General features: G+C 39.6%; 1 long non-coding RNA gene across 1 annotated transcript in view; it reads right to left on the bottom strand.

Moving 5' to 3' along the window:
- The window catches only part of LOC306925981, a 38,884-nt gene extending 22,100 nt beyond the window's left edge, over positions 1-16,784 (bottom strand). The window contains exon 1 of the long non-coding RNA XR_013790331.1: positions 16,696-16,784. This is a non-coding gene — a long non-coding RNA (uncharacterized lncRNA). The remainder of the gene's footprint in view (positions 1-16,695) is intronic.

Genomic DNA, 16,784 nt, shown 5'->3' on the forward strand with positions numbered 1-16,784 from the left:
TAGAAGCGCTAAGGGGACTGTATCCTTTGTGTGGGGGATATTAGGAACTTGCCCCTGATTGTCAATCAGAACAATGAGTTAAGACCACCTTGGTGTAGTAGTAGACACTACTAGACAGTAGTCTGAACAATGAGTTAAGACCACCTTGGTGTAGTAGACACTACTAGACAGTAGTCAATCAGAACAATGAGTTAAGACCACCTTGGTGTAGTAGACACTACTAGACAGTAGTCAATCAGAACAATGAGTTAAGACCACCTTGGTGTAGTAGACACTACTAGACAGTAGTCTGAAATGGAAACGCAAAACACACAAATGGCAACGAACACTGTACAAAAATCAAAACGATAACAAATTAACACATAGTCCAAACAATGACACAAAACTGAATAAACTAAAAACAAAACCATAAAACCCACAACACGAGGCAGGAGTCACATACACTTCACAGAGGTAAGAGCAGGCCTGGAATGTTATCCTTTTATGCACCTTAGGTATTCTTTGAGGGTCCACGGAAATAATGTATTTAATGATAATTATAAATGTTTCAATACATAATCAACTATCAATGAAATAAGTGAATAAATAAGCTGTTTATTTCATACAATAAGTTAAAAGTTCATACACACTCAGCCATGGACCAAGTCACTGTACTGGACTCATTTGAAGATGGAGATGTTGAGGTAGGAGTTGAGTAACAAAAGACAATGCTATATTGACAGTATTGGCCGTACAATCTCTGAAGAAAACCTTTCCAGGTCAGACGTTGGTACTCAATGAATAAATTAGACACACATACTACTATGTCGCAGTCGTTTATTTAATATTTTAAAGATATTTTGGGGGGCTTTTCTGGGGCTTTTCTGCCTTTAATTATTTAATTGATAGCAAACAGTAAGAAGAGAGAGAGAGAGAGAGAGAGAGAGGGGGAGAGAGAGAGAGAGAGAGATAGATGGGATTAAGCAAAGTTCGTCAGGAGGACTCGAACCTGTGACATGATGTCAGGCTACCCAGAGCCTTATGTGCCCGGACTGCGCCCACTTTGAGAATCAGTGGATTGTAATAATATTATTAATATTAATATATTCATATATTAATGATAATAAAACTTTATATAGCACCTTTCATGACATGAAATGAAGCTCAAAGTGCTTTACAGATCAATAAAGAAAAAGAAAAGAAAAGCAAAGGCATATAACAACATTAAAATAATAGCAGTGAATAAGGCAATACAGTGAGGACATGAATAATACCAAGGATTCTAAAAGCTCAACTAAAAGCAAGAGTGTAGAAGTAGGTCTTGAGCTGTGCTTTAAAAATGTCTACAGAGGCTGCTTGTTGAAGGTATAGTGGGAGTTTGTTCCACGACCTTTGGCCCGCAGAAGCAGAAAGCTGCTTCACCGTGTTTTTTCGTTGCCATTTTGTTAGGCACATTGAGCACGAGCAGGCCAGCAGTGGAGGACATGCGGTTTGGGACATATCTAGGCAGGCAGTCATATAGGAAGGTGCGAGACCACTGAGAGCTTTAAATAAACAAACAAATCATTTAAAAAACAATTCTAAAAACAACCGGGAGCCAATTTAGTGAAGCTAAAACTGGAGTAATATGTTCTCTCATAATAGTTTTAGTTAAAACTCTGGCTGCATTTGGAATAAGTTGTAGGCTATTCTGTCAGTTGTTTTCTCTGGCAGGCCAGAAAAAAAAGTGAATTGCATTAATCAAGCAGAGAGAAAACAAAGGCATGGATCAGTGTTTCCGCATCGTTTTGATGAATTGAACAAGGTGGACCCTCTTGTAAACAAGTGTAATGCTTTATTGGGTCGTCCACCCACAGTTAACAGTCTTTGTATTGAGTTGTGCTTGAAATGTACTGTAATTCTACATACTGTTAATAAATATTTCAATCAATCAATCAAAGTCCAACGACAGATGATATACAAAAAGGAAAGACGCATTAAGCAACCGTATAGACTGGCCCCAAAACAAGCTCAAGCCCATTTTGTTGTTGACCACTCACCCTCAGCGGTTCTTGTATTCTGGTATTTATTTTACTGGGGATAAGGTTAGAAATAAGTTTAGGGTTATACTGTATAGGCATAGCGTTACTGAGGTTATGTACTTACTTTTAGGTTAGGTTTAGTTATGGATATACCGCTTCGAGGTAGTTGGCGACTGTGTTTTGGGGCGAGTATTTTGGTGTTCATTCTTGTGGGTTGCCATTTAAGATAGCAACCAAATAGCATGAACTGAAATGTACATAAAACGGGCACTAAAACAAACAGGGCGCATGCAGGTACTCACTGAATACACTGACTAGTCACTAAAAGCTGAGTGGGTACTTGACTGGGCATACCTTGCTTAATAAAACAACAAGCATATAATGCAAGACTTATATGTGCCCCTTTCTCGATGTGCCCAAATGCTCACTTCCTCTATTGACCAGTTTGCAATGGCCCACTGGGCAATAAAAGAAAGTGAGCATTTTGGGCACATGTGCTAGTCTTGCATTATATGCTTGTTTTATTAAGCAAGGTATAATTGTCTGTAACTGTATATTCTTTGGAACTGTTTGTGTCATAGAAACATCACCATAGAAAACAAATATTTCAAGGCGACATTTCAGACATTTCAACTACACCAAGGTGTAGTTGAATCATTTGACTGACGTTTTGTGCAGTGAGTAGTGACAGTAGTCTGAAATGGAAACACAAAACAAACACTTGTTCAATAAATCGCAACGAACACTGTACGAAAAGCAATGCGATAATAAATTAACACAGTCCAAACAATGACACAAAACTAAATTAACTCAAAACAAAAGCATAAAACGAGGCATATCAGGAATCACATACACTTCACAGAAGTAAGCAGGCCTGGAATGTTATCCTTTTATGGCCTTTGAAGTTTGAAGGCACAAAGGCCAGATTGTCAGGGCAGGAAGGACATCACATAAAACAGTGATTTCAAGTCCACGGAAATATGTATTTATTTAATGATAATTATAAATGTTTCAATACATCAATCAACTATCAATGAAATAAGTGAATAAATAAGCTGTTTATTTTATAAAATAACTAAGTTAAAAGTTCATACACACTCAGCCACGGACCAAGCAGAGTCACTGTACTGGACTCATTTGAAGATGGGGATGTTGAGGTAGGAGTTGAGTAACAAAAGACAATGCTATATTGACAGTATTGGCCGTCCAATCTCTGAACAAAACCTTAAAAATTTGACGCACATTCTACTATGTCGCAGTAGTTTATTACATTTTTTAAAGATATTTTGAGGGGCTTTTCTGGCTTTTAATTGATAGCGAACAGGAGAGATGAACAGGAAAAAGGGAGAGAGAGATGGGGTGAGACCGTGAGACATTCAGTGAAGGTTGTAAGGAACGGGAATCGAGCCTGTGACGTGACGTCAGGCTACTCAGAGCCTACTGTATGTGTCCGGACCGCGGTCCAGGCCAATGTCGCAGTAGTTAATCGATAATATACATATAGTATAGCAGCAATTACGCAACTGGTTGTCACAATCAAGGCTGTACACACTCTTTTATGAATGAATCCCACACACTAATAGAAATAGCTTTGTGAGCTTTGTGAATCCTCCCTTGGCCAGAGGAGATATGAAACTGTTGGACTCCAGAGGACTGACTCTGCCACACAAACACACACGCACGCACGCATGCACGCACGCACGCACACATGCACGCACGGTGCACACACACACAGCACACACACACGCACGCACGCACAGTGCACACACACACACACACACACACGCCCGCACACAGAAACGGAGAGGGAGGGAAAAAGAGAGACATGTGGTTAATGTGACGTAAGAACATCAACAGAGTGAGCTCTTCATTGTTGGCTCATTGTGTACACAATGAGCCTTAAGTGACATTGTCAACAATGTTGCAGATCAAAATGTAGTATGTTGAGTTAATTCCCCATTACCTTTCTTGTTAACTAAGATATATGTTGCCATGGTGTTGATATAATGATGTTAGTTACAGTGAGTTTTATAGCAGATAAATTGTAATTCAGATGTGGGTTAATTCGTTCCACACAGCCAATATTTCACCATGTGATGTCCAGCAGAGGGATGTCTTTGCAATTTAGGCATTTAGCCTGTGTTATCCATGATTATATACAGTACATTCAGACCATACTGTCAAAGGTCTTACGGTCTCACACTGTCTTGTCAAGAGCAGGTCAATTCAAATCTATATAATATATGAAGGTGGTGGTCGTGGTCCATTGTATGGTGGACCCTATTGGAAACAAGTGTAATGCTTAATTGGGTCGTCCACTCACAGTTAACAGCCTTTGTATTGAGTTTGTGCTTGAAATGTACTGTAATTCTGCAAACTGATAATAATGTTATCTGTTAATAAATTCTTCAATCAATCAATCAAAACCGACATTCAGGGGCGAGTGCCAATTCTTCCCATACAGTCCTCTCAGTAACCCTCAGCCACACTGAGGTTACGTTTAGGAATAAGGTTAGGTTTAGGCATAGTTGTTGTACTGAGGTTACGTTTAGGAATAAGGTTAGGTTTAGGCATAGTTGTTGTACTGAGGTTACGTTTAGGAATAAGGTTAGGTTAGGCATAGTTGTTGTACTGAGGTTACGTTTAGGAATAAGGTTAGGTTTAGGCATAGTTGTTGTACTGAGGTTACGTTTAGGAATAAGGTTAGGTTTAGGCATAGTTGTTGTACAGAGGTTACGTTTAGGAATAAGGTTAGATTTAGGCATAGTTGTTGTACAGAGGTTACGTTTAGGAATAAGGTTAGATTTAGGCAATAGGCATAGTTGTTGTACAGAGGTTACGTTTAGTAATACCGGGTTTCGACCGTTCTTGTTCCTCTTCATGATTCAATGACTCTCAGTCAGTATAGGCTACTCTATGGGTAGGACTAAGTAACTCCACCATATACTGTATGCATGTTGCCAATTAGAAGAGACAGCACAATCATTTACCAGCTGCCTTTTGCCTCCTGTTTGGGCATCCCAAGTTGTTGAAACCCAATAACAACCATTCTGTGGGTAATATTTCCAGGCCAGAGGTTCTTAACCACTGGTACTAGTACCACTGGTGGTACTTGAGCCCCCTCTGGTGGTACTCAGAGGAGTCGCCCGAAAAAAGACAAAAGTGGAATGAAATATGTTACAGGTAGTTCTTCTGACTGGTTGAAATACATACAGAAATAGGCTATCCAGCCGTACTGAAATGGGCATGACAGCACACCTAGCAGTTAGTAGAAGATTTGAGAACGGATTAATCACATTAGAAATAGCATCAGGTGTGCTGATTAGTGATTAGACAGAGTTTTGTCAGAGCAGCAGCATTATTGGCTTAGGAATGGAACAAAAAGTACAGGTATTGCTCCTGTATCTTAACATCAGTTATTATGGTGGTACTTGGAGAGCCAGATATGATCTGAGGTGATGCTTCAGTATAAAAAGGTTGGGGAACCAATGCTCTATAGGCTGCCAGATATAAAAACAGCTGTGAGAAGGTGTAGGAGTGGTTTGGTATGTCATGAACTTGGTCATAAAGCCTTCCTCTAGGACACTTGGTAACCAAACTGTGCGTCGGGACCCATTTGTGGGTCACAGAACAATTTTTGTGAGTCCCGACATTAAAAAATAAGGAAACATATATATATATATATTTCTTTTACATAAAATAAATGTAACATTATAATTTTAACAAACAAACAACACACAGTCAACAACCAGTCCTTTATGTCTGACATTCTCTTGAAATTATATATATAATATAATATATCAATTATATTGAAATAAATGTTGTTTTTAAGGATAGCTTAGTTCGATTAGATAATTGTTCAAAAGTATTTATGCGTTTTAATTTAGAAGAGTGCACAATGCACACCTTCTTGCCAATCTGAATCAAGTCCGTGATCATGGTATAATAACACATACTGATATTATTATTATTATGGAACTAAGCATTTGCTTTTCGCATTGTTTTCAGATATGAAGATGGCGTGCCCACATGTGATCCACGGCAGTGACGTCACACACTTACCCTCCGCGTCGTTCGGCCGCTATCTCCTCATATCGCGCCGAACGCCGACCCTCAACACCACCCGCGGAACATTACTCATTGCACTGACACCAACGTTGCCTCCCTTCCACACCCACGCCGTGAACTAAGCATTTGCTTTTCGCATTGTTTTCAGATATGAAGATGGCCCACATGTGATCTACGATCAGAGACATTCCTTAAGGCTCCTTCTAATATCCGTTCTGCTCTGCCACACTGGAGGTAAAATTACACTGCAATTAAACCTACAGTATTTCTTCTTTTCTTTTTTTTTAGAACTGGTGTAAAATTGACATTGAAAAGGACAACAAATATGGAAACATGACAATCACATAGATATACATATCTTATAAGTAAAAGCAAGAAGAAGTTCCTATAAAATAAATGCATGAAAGATCCTGAATAGTGAATATTGTAAACACGCCGTAGTAAATGGGAAATGACTGTAACAAACTATCAGTTATTTTTTTGTAAATCACAACAAAATCTGACATTTGGAAAATATATGTTTTCAGCCAATCATACTCAAAGACCGACACTATTTAGGGTTTATAATATTGTATTCTCATGAACAACCGTTTTGGTAACTCTTGCGATGCATTCCATGTATATAATGAGTTATAAACATACTGTACATACTATAATGCATTATAATTTGCTTATAACACTGTATAATTATATAGTTAATAATTAATAATCATAATGATTGATACAAAATAATCATATGTCAAGCGTAAATAAATGCATTGTATAACACTGTATATAATTACAGTTCTAAGCACCGATATGAGGACTATTATAATAATATTATAATGCATTATAATCACTGTAATAATGCAATGTAGTGTGAGTATAAGTCATTATAAGAGGTAATGCACCAAATGACGACTTATAGACTCTAATCTGCATATGAGTGATTACAACATTCTAAATGTATTAGTAGTCTATGTGTTATAGCCCTGATGACGTTTTATAATGTGTTATAATGTGATTTTTGTTAAAAATATTTAGTTCAGTTTATAATACTTTATAGACATGGGATGCATATAGCAAGTGTTATCGGTGAGGTATTATTTTGTATTGAAGTCATTGTATGTGCTTATGAGTCATTGTATGGGTTTGTATTGTATGGGTTTATTGCTCAGTGAGTGTGAAAAATGAAGCCAAACAGTATGTTTGGGTGTCTGAGAGAATCCATAATAATTAATCACTTTGATCATGTCTTCAAACGTTCATATACAGTAGTGAACATGCATGGTTTGGGCTTAACCAAGAAATCACAGTTTAATGTGATCCCCCAAATTGAATCATCTGTTGTTGAACTGAGAAAACTATATATATTTCATACGGCTTGATGATCACACAAGTTTAAATTCAACAGATGTTGCGCCAGCCTTCTGGAATACAGCCCTGACATGTGTCTAAATCAGTGGTTCCCAAAGTGGGGTCCGGGGACCCCCAGGGGTCCTTGAGGGAGTTCCAGGGGGTCCCCAGCTAAATGGGTTTGTAACAAAACGGACCCTTATGGGTCTGTAACTCTGAGAGTGTACAAATGGAACCAAATGGACACGTTATAGGGTCCGTTTGTACACTCTCAGAGTTCAATTAACATTTATTTGACAATATAAATTGGGGTCTCAGAGATAGAAATGCCATTAAATGCATGGGGTTATGTGGACAAATATGCATGTCAAACTGGGGGTCCTTGAAATTAAACGGGTTGAAAATCACTGCTAGAGCCGTAAAAACTCTTATGGGAGTCCCTGGCATATCTTTTCAAATGGGGGTCTGTGGGCTAATTAGTGTCAATTTGGGGGTCCTTGACATGAAAAAGTTTGGGGTCTAACTAACATACCTTGTATGGAAGACTGTACAACTCCTCATCTAGCTGCAAGGCAATAAGACGTACTGCTGCAGGCAGAAAACGATCTCATATAGCGCTCCAGTTCAATAAAATCTCTAATTCTCCTCTCTCTGCCCACCCCCCCCCCTCCCCTCCCCTCCCATCTTCTGTCCAGGCCTATGGAAGGTGTCTCTGAGGTCAGTCAGATGAACGGAGTGTCAATAAACCAGGTCTGAAGGTGTAACGTTGATGGAACATCTATTACTCCACATGCTGCACTTCCTTCTCTGTCTCTCTCTGCTCCGACGACACTTTTAAATGACTCCCTCTCACTTCTATCCAAAACAATCTCAGTTACAAAACTCAATACAAAAACTGTTACTGTGGACACCACAGTGATTGCACTTGTTTACAACAAGCAACAGGGTCCACCCGTCCATTTTCAATTCATCAGAACAATTTAGAGACGTACAATACACTTCTATATAAAAAAACAGCCACTTCCCAGTGGCTGATAGAGCAGACGGATGGGAACCGCAGAGGATGGAAGGTTCCCAGTTCGATTCCGGGCTCCCCCAGAGTTAGTGTCCAAGTGTCCTTGAGCAAGACACTGAACCCCTAATGGCTCCTGATGTGCAACAGTGCAGGTTGGTGCCTCACCCTGCCTTGTGTGGTTTCCTCCACCCGAATGTGTGGGTGAATGTAATGCCATTTTTATTATTATTATTTTTTTGATGAAAACGTTGTACTCGATGCTGGCATTGTAAACCGTCAACTAAGTACTATGACAAATATGTCACTTATGTCTATGTCACACAAGTCACATTTAATTTCAAGTTATGATTTTAAAACGATTAGCTTGGCTAACATTGTAACTCTCACAATGCACAGATAGATGAACTGAAAATGGACGACCCTGATGTAAACAAGTCTTAGTGCTTTTAGCAGTTTTTGTATTGACCTGTACTTTCCATTCTACAGACAGATTACAGAGCTGTTGTGTGGCTCTCAACTCACTTTATGCCCAACTGCTCCCCCATGTGGTCACTTGGAGCAGCACACTGCTGGGTCAATACAAAGAAGTAATGTCACCTCAGGGATTATTGAAATGTACTGTACTGTACTGTACTGTACTGTACTGTACTGTACTGTACTGTGCTGTGCTGTGCTGTACTGTTCAGATATATATGCACTGCGGTTAAGATGAGTTGAGGGCAGGAAGACTTGTTCTGGAAACTGAATGTAAGAAGTCCTAGAAGCTCCCTTTAATTAAACGTGTAAGTATCAAAAGCATCTGGTGTTAATTGGGTTTAAACCTTTGACTGCCACCAGTACTGTTAGTAATCGTGTTGCAGTATTCAATCAATCAATCAATCAAGCAATCAATCAATCAGTGGTTAGGGCATCAAAAGTAAAAGTAGGAAGTACTTTTCATAGCACAAAGACTATAACAAAACAGACATAAATTGCGGTAACTACTCCAGTATGCATCCCATGTCTATAATGCACATTATACATACTTAATCTGCTTATAAGCAGAACTCATATTGAAAATGCTTCAGAAAAATTATAAAAAAACATTATAAAGCATTTTATGATGACTTATATGGCTAAGTATTATGTATAATACTTCATAATTACTGGAATTATGTAGGACTATTATGATCAGTGTTGTAATGCATTATAGTGTGATCATAACTCACATTTCTAACTATTATAACTCACTATAAATGGCCATCGGGTGTTTTAAGTTTATTTGAAAAATATTAACCTTAATAACAACCGTATAATACAATATCATCACAAAATACTGTACATTTATATTTAAGTGACTCTCAAAAGAACAGGTGCAAAATATAAAATGTAGCATAATAGCGTTTAATAAATGCTACGTCTCTTTCTCACAGAAAGAGACGACGGCAGAGACAGAGAGACTATGAGCGACTCAGAGCAGAGATGGAGAGAAAGATGAAAGTAAAGTGAAAATAGCCGATCTACAAGCTCACAACGCCTCGACTCCTACAATACCAAGTGCTGGAGGGGTCCCCATTTCAAATATGATTATTTTGGGGGGGTCCCGACTCCCCAGCTTAAATATGATTATTTTGGGGGAGTCCCGACTCCCCAGCTTAAATATGATTATTTTGGGGGGGTCCCGACTCCCCAGCTTAAATATGATTATTTTGGGGGAGTCCCGACTCCCCAGCTTAAATATGATTATTTTGGGGGGGTCCCGACTCCCCAGCTTAAATATGATTATTTTGGGGGTGTCCAGACTCCTCTGATCTAGGCCAGTACATTTCCTAATCCCTATACCAATGTTTTGTTACAGAATATCTATTTTCATTTTGTAACAGGTTACACACAGAATTTATTTTCTATACCATTTCATTCATCCTATTTTGACTTTTGTTTTTTGTGTGTTATTATATACAGGTAGAGCGGAGCCCCTTATAGACAAATCCACAGAGCTCTCCACTGGCGCAGTCATAACTCTGGTGTCAGGGGGTGCCTCCTGGCCTAGCGGTCCAGGTGCATACCACACATGTATAGGCACATGCCTGACAGTGTGTCGCAGGTTCGAGTCCCGATCCTGACAACCTTTTCTGCATGCGTGTCATTCCGTCTCCATCTCCCTGTCTCTATCTCCTATCAATAAAGGCAGAAAAGCCTACAAATAATAAATAAATGTGTCAAGCGGCAATAATGAGAGCGTATAACTACACGGCAGCACTGTGGATTTGTCTATATTAGGCAATATAGGCAAATGTGGGTTTCCTTCCTTTTATTAATTATGTTACATAAATAAAACAATAATAAAAACAATTGGTTGTTGTGAGAGTCAACTTTATTTTTTTGTGGCCATAGAGCCACAAACTATTCTATTACTTTGTTACTTTGCACCACTGTATTTCTTAACATGCAGTTACTGTAGCAAGCAAAGCAATGATAAAGCATGTGTTATCGTCCCAATGGTTTCTAGGCTTTATGCTTTATGAATCCCTTTAAATTATGTTTTCAGGATATTGAATGTTTAATCCCACACAGGTATTGGGACCAGGGGTCATCATCATGTTGGCTTGTGGTCAACATCATTTTTGTGCCACGGACATATTCATTCATAGTTTTAGAAATATAGTGCTTTCAAATTTGAGAAATGTATAATGGGGCTCAATGGCAGATATTGGCACGTCAAAAAATCACTTTCACCTAGAAACTCCATTCACACTTTGTATAATTCAGCTTACTGTGGCCACACATGCTGGAACATTTTACTTTGAAATGTTTTGTAGTTTCTGAGTTATTTAACTTAAACGCCCAATGCATTCTCAATGGCAATATCACAAACGTTGGCATGCTACTAGTCCTACATACTTACACCTAGAAACCCCATTCAAACCTATTTAGGTTCATCTTACTGGTTCAGTCTCAATATGCCATTCAAATTAATAATGCTAATTATCCTATAGCCAGACACTTTAGTCAATGTCATGACAATAATGACACTTTGTTGAGAATCACAGGAATTTAATATATCAAACCTCTCACTAGGGGGCGTGATAGCATCAGGAGACTGAAACATTCTGGAGTCACACTGGATGCAATTTGATCATTTAAAAATAAATACAAAAAAGGGAATATTATGCATCTGTGGACCACAACAAAACAAAAAAGGAAGCAAGTAAAACAAATAAATCTTAAATAGGAGAGGAAAGGCAAGTTCATTGGTATACAGCTTGTACATGGGCTATTTGCACTACTTATTAAACATTTGTTTTCTAATGTATGTAATTTCTTAGATTTGTCATTGATTTCTTCATGAAATCACCACATTTTGTTTTTAATTCATGATTTTCTTTTAAAAGCCTAAAATCGCCTATGTCTACAGTATGTATGTAGTACAGTATGTCTATATTGTTACCTGAGCAGAGTACCTTTGAGTTGTCTCTCAAAAATGGATCAGAATACTTACAGTAGTTGACTGTTTAACCCAGGGGTGCCCACACTTTTTGACTTGAGAGCTACTTTCAAAATGACCAGCTCGGCAAGATCTACCCACCAAATCAATGATTATACCATTGCTGAAAATAGTTTAAATATGTACCTGAGGGGGCTTCGGAATAGTAGAGTTCATGTTACATTCTGTTCAGGAGTATACAACAAATGCACTTGGAATGGGATTTAAAATATATCTATATTCAATATATCTACCTGCACAGCCTTTGTGATCTACTGGTAGATCGCGATCTACCTTTTGGGCACCCCTGGTTTAACCCCTTAAACCCTCCATAATTAGTAAAGTGGACGTGAGATTTGGCTCTGTATTTGGTCAGCCACCACCCTTCTACACTAGATTTACAGCATTGGCGTTGTACTGAATTCACATAATGTGGGACATCATAGCAAAACACAGTAGAGATGAACAAACACTGTGCAGCAGCTGGGCATCACAGCACACAGTTCAAAAGTACAGGATGTGCACATCCAGTTGGTCGCTTGTGCTCGACAAAGAGTTAAGGTGGTTGCACACTGGACACGTTTTTCGGAAAAACCGACGGAGAAACGCTGCTAAAAATCCAAAAAAAACGCGCTCGGTGCGTGGGGGTCCTTTAACGGTTTAAAATAATACAAATCTGCATAACAGCATTGCTCTGAAAAGAGCACTCACCTAACGAAGGCCATAATGTTTGTGTATGTAAGTAAATAAAAACACTAGCTTTTCTTTTCTAACACAGGAAACAAACTACAAAGTAGTGCTGGAAACTGACGCAGACATCCTATTGTTTCACCAACCTATGAGCCGGTCAATTTTGCGTCAACTGATGAGAAATATCTATTGTCCATACCTAGAATGATTAAAAACAATTGGCACAGTTGTCAGTTCTGTTCAAGTTGGCTACTCGACATTTATCGTCATTTACAATTGCAATCATGGTCAATGTACTCTATACACAGTATAGGAATATACATTGCCCCATGAGTTTGTTGGAGAATGAGCACTCTGGCTTAATTGCAGCGCTGAAAATGAATGTGAAATGTACAGAATCTAGACTGATATCACCATCCCTTCTTTAAATCACAGCGAAAATACTTTGCTATACTGTACTGTACGTGTACTGTACATTGACAATAAATTGAATCTCATCTAATCTCAAATGTCTCCTGGTGTTTGCGGCCGGTTTCACACGGCTTTGAGTACACTTCAGTTCAGTTCTGTGAACTGTGAGGCTTTGAGAGATAATGTGACAGAAGAACTTAAGAATCACTTGTCAGAGTTAGGAGAGAATAATAAAGTTGCTCGGCCCAACACCAGATCTTAATCTATTTAAGCATTTCCACACTGCGTAAATAGATTTTAAGATCTGGTGTTGGGCGAGCAAAAGCCACTCTCGCAAAATGGGGATTTTCAAATGACGAGGACATTGTGTGTGACTGTGGCACTGAGCCACACAGACCATGCAGCACCTCCTCATATGACCCCTGAAGTTTTCACTGTCAGTGGATCAACACCATAGCAGATAACATGGCCTAAATCATCGTGTTTTGTCTCACACAGTATTTCCACAACTCCCATTAAACATTTACAGAGCAGAATAAACATAAAACACTAATGAAACTGAACACACCATAACCACCAATATATTTGGTTGTATGACAGTGACACACTTCCACTTCTTCACATGCTCTGCATTCACTTGAATGAAACGTACTCACCCAGTGCAACATTAGGACTCTATAGGGGACACAACCTCCTGTACGATCATGTTCCCACTGTCCAGTCCATTAATGGAGCACAATGAGCACAAAACACACACTAAAGAAAGTGAACTACTCTGTGGAAGTTACTGAAGTCACAGGGAAGCAAGCAGTTCAACCCATTTGTTAGAGGGGAGGGATTCTATGTCTCTCTCTTTCCCCACCAGGCTTTTCCACAGACAGTCTGCTCCTAGCCTCCTACAGGTTGCATTCACATGTCTGTACATCAGTAATAATCTTGTTGTATATGTTCATATTTCAACAACTCTCGCAATGAGACGTCATAACAAAAATATACACATGTACGTCGTCATGTAGCACTAGTACAGCAACAGTATAATAATACAAAGGGCATAATGTTGTACAATGGATACATTATTCCACTGACACATCTGGAGCTTCATAAACCCGTCTGCTAGAATATGTGAAGTTTATGAAGGAGCCAGGGGGTCCCCTAGAAGCGTGAGCAGGTTTCATTGAAATGAACGGCGGCCATGTTTAGGTGTCATCTGCAGTTCTTATTATACCTCTACCTCTATACCTACCTATAATAGCGCAGAACGTGGAGTACAGAGTTAAAATGTGACAGTCATATAACAAAGTAGAGGTCTTAATAGCAGAATGGCCACTGTGTGAATATGAATGGCCAACAGGCCAAGAGGGGCAGGCTAAGCAACAGAATCCTGAGAGAGAGAGAGAGAGAGAGAGAGAGAGAGCGAGAGAGGCGGGCTAAATGATAGAACCCGCCCCTCTAACAAAAAGGTTGAACTCGTTCCCTGACTGTTCAGTTCCACAGAACAGATTTTGGAGCGAGTCACCTAAGCAGAGCTATTCCTTTGTGTGCGTTAGAGAACTGCGGATGAGCTTTTTTGTCACCCTAATCCGCCCGTACATATTAATGATCCGCCCGTTATCCGACCGCATTAATTAATTAATCCAATTTATATATCCGCAACCACCCGAAATCCGCTGCAGGGATAGCCAATCTACAAGCTCACAACGCGTCGCTGGCTCGCTGCGACGCGTTGTGAGCTTGTAGATCGGCTATTTATAAGTTGTGTCACTCACCACTGCCGACAGTTCACCAAAGTTACGGTTGTATATTCCCATTTCCATGGCAACAAGGCTGCCGTCCGTTCAGTCAGTCACGTTCGCACATCGCAACGAACGTCTTTTCATGTGGCATATATCCAGCCCTCGCTCCCATGCAGTCCCATGTCACCGAGTCCCACGCCAAACTTATATTCTTCCCTTCTGTTTCAGTTAGTTGTAAGTTTCTTTCATACTCTCAGCTGCCTGTTAGCCTAGCAGCTAGCAGCCCACTCGTTGTTGTGGTCCTTCTTAGCCAATATAGGCGTCTAATTTGTGCCTAATGGAAAATATTAAAATACTACTAACGCACGCATGCTGAGATTTTGTGCCTTTTAAAAAATATATTATAAGACTATAGATAGATATCATTAATTTATTTCCGTTTTAAAAGTTATAAAGCCTATAGATAGATGGCTGCCATTCATTTATTATTTCCAGCATTATTTCACCCGCGGTTTATCCGATATTAATTTATAATATATTGAATTGACCCTAATCCACCCTAAACTGCGGTTCACCCGCGGCAACCGCGGCTAAATCCGCCACCCGCTGGTCTCTAGTGTGCGTGTTCAGATCTGTTAACTTAACAGACAGAGAGAGTTACTAATGTACCTGTAACATGTTCTTGGACACGGACACGGACACACACACACACGGACACGGACACACAGACACGGACACGGACACGGACACACACACACAGAGAGCGAGTGGTAGAGAGAGCGAGTGGTAGAGAGAGCGAGTGGTAGAGAGAGGTGGGGTTAACGATAGAAGCCCGCCCATGTAACAAAAAGCTTCAACAGGCTTCCCTGCAGTCTTCAGTCACACTGGACTCACTCAGTGGACTGACAGTCTGCAGAGGACTACATGAAGCAAGTCACTATGGTGAGTAATAGCTCATTTATTATAGTGAATCATTTAATCTTCTGCATCACTAGACTTGATTGGATAATTGACTACTTGATTGCTTTAATACTGCCTGGGAAAAAAATGGCAGATACAAAAACTTTTTAAAATAACAAATATATAATACCGGTACATCATGTCATGTGTAGATAAAATACGCGGGCTGAGCAACATAAATCCCGCCCCGAGGGGGAGGGAGAGAGGCAGGATAAAAAAAATAGAATGAATCCACCCCTTTCCAAGAGGTTGGACATATCTTCCCCATGTGACTTTGAAGACTGGCCCATCCTGCCCCCTTTTAGGAGAGCCGGGTGCAGAGGATTCCTCCAGGGCGGGGCGGGGGAGAGTAGCCCATAGTTAGTATAAAGAAGGAGGAGTAGCCTAGCTCGCTAAAAAGTCTGAGAAACAAAACTCTTGTACAGTAGGTGGCGGTATGCACCTTTATGTTGGTGCGATCCGCCATAAAACTCAGAGAAGAAGAAGAAGCAGCTCGCTAAAAACATTGAACATTTAGCTAAGCTAAAAACATTTAGCTTAGTAGTAGCAATCCGAGAATCCATCGGCGGAAACATCGTCCTCCTCTTCTCCTTTGATTTAGTCTTTTACTTTTACTCAAGTATTTTTTTTATTACCGGACTTTTACTTGTAACAGAGTATGCTTATTGTAAAAAATAAAATAAAAATAACTTTTTCCACCACTGACTGACTGCTGGCAAGCTATGAATGAAGACAGTGTAGCACCGGCTAACGCGTCTATTTGTATACACGGCTACACGCACTGTACACTTCGAATAATGACATCTCCTGGCTATAATATTTTTTATTATGAATCCGATTCCAATTCAGTCACCCGCGGCCCCGCGTTAATAATGTTCTTTCACTGGCTTTTAATAAAGAACACACTGACCAACTAGTTGGTATTGGTAGTAGTTGGTAACCTAGCTGTATTCAACATAAATATCTGAATCAATCATGACAACTTTTAGACAAGACAAGGAAGGACAATCGTTCACTTACCCAAAATGAATATGTGGAATAAATGTGTGGTGTGTAGACAGACAGACCCACCCAGTCACAGCAGTGAAATGTGTGTCAGCCTGGACAGA

Source organism: Electrona antarctica (genome assembly GCF_951216825.1).
Source record: "Electrona antarctica genome assembly, chromosome: 7".
Taxonomy (NCBI): domain Eukaryota; kingdom Metazoa; phylum Chordata; class Actinopteri; order Myctophiformes; family Myctophidae; genus Electrona; species Electrona antarctica.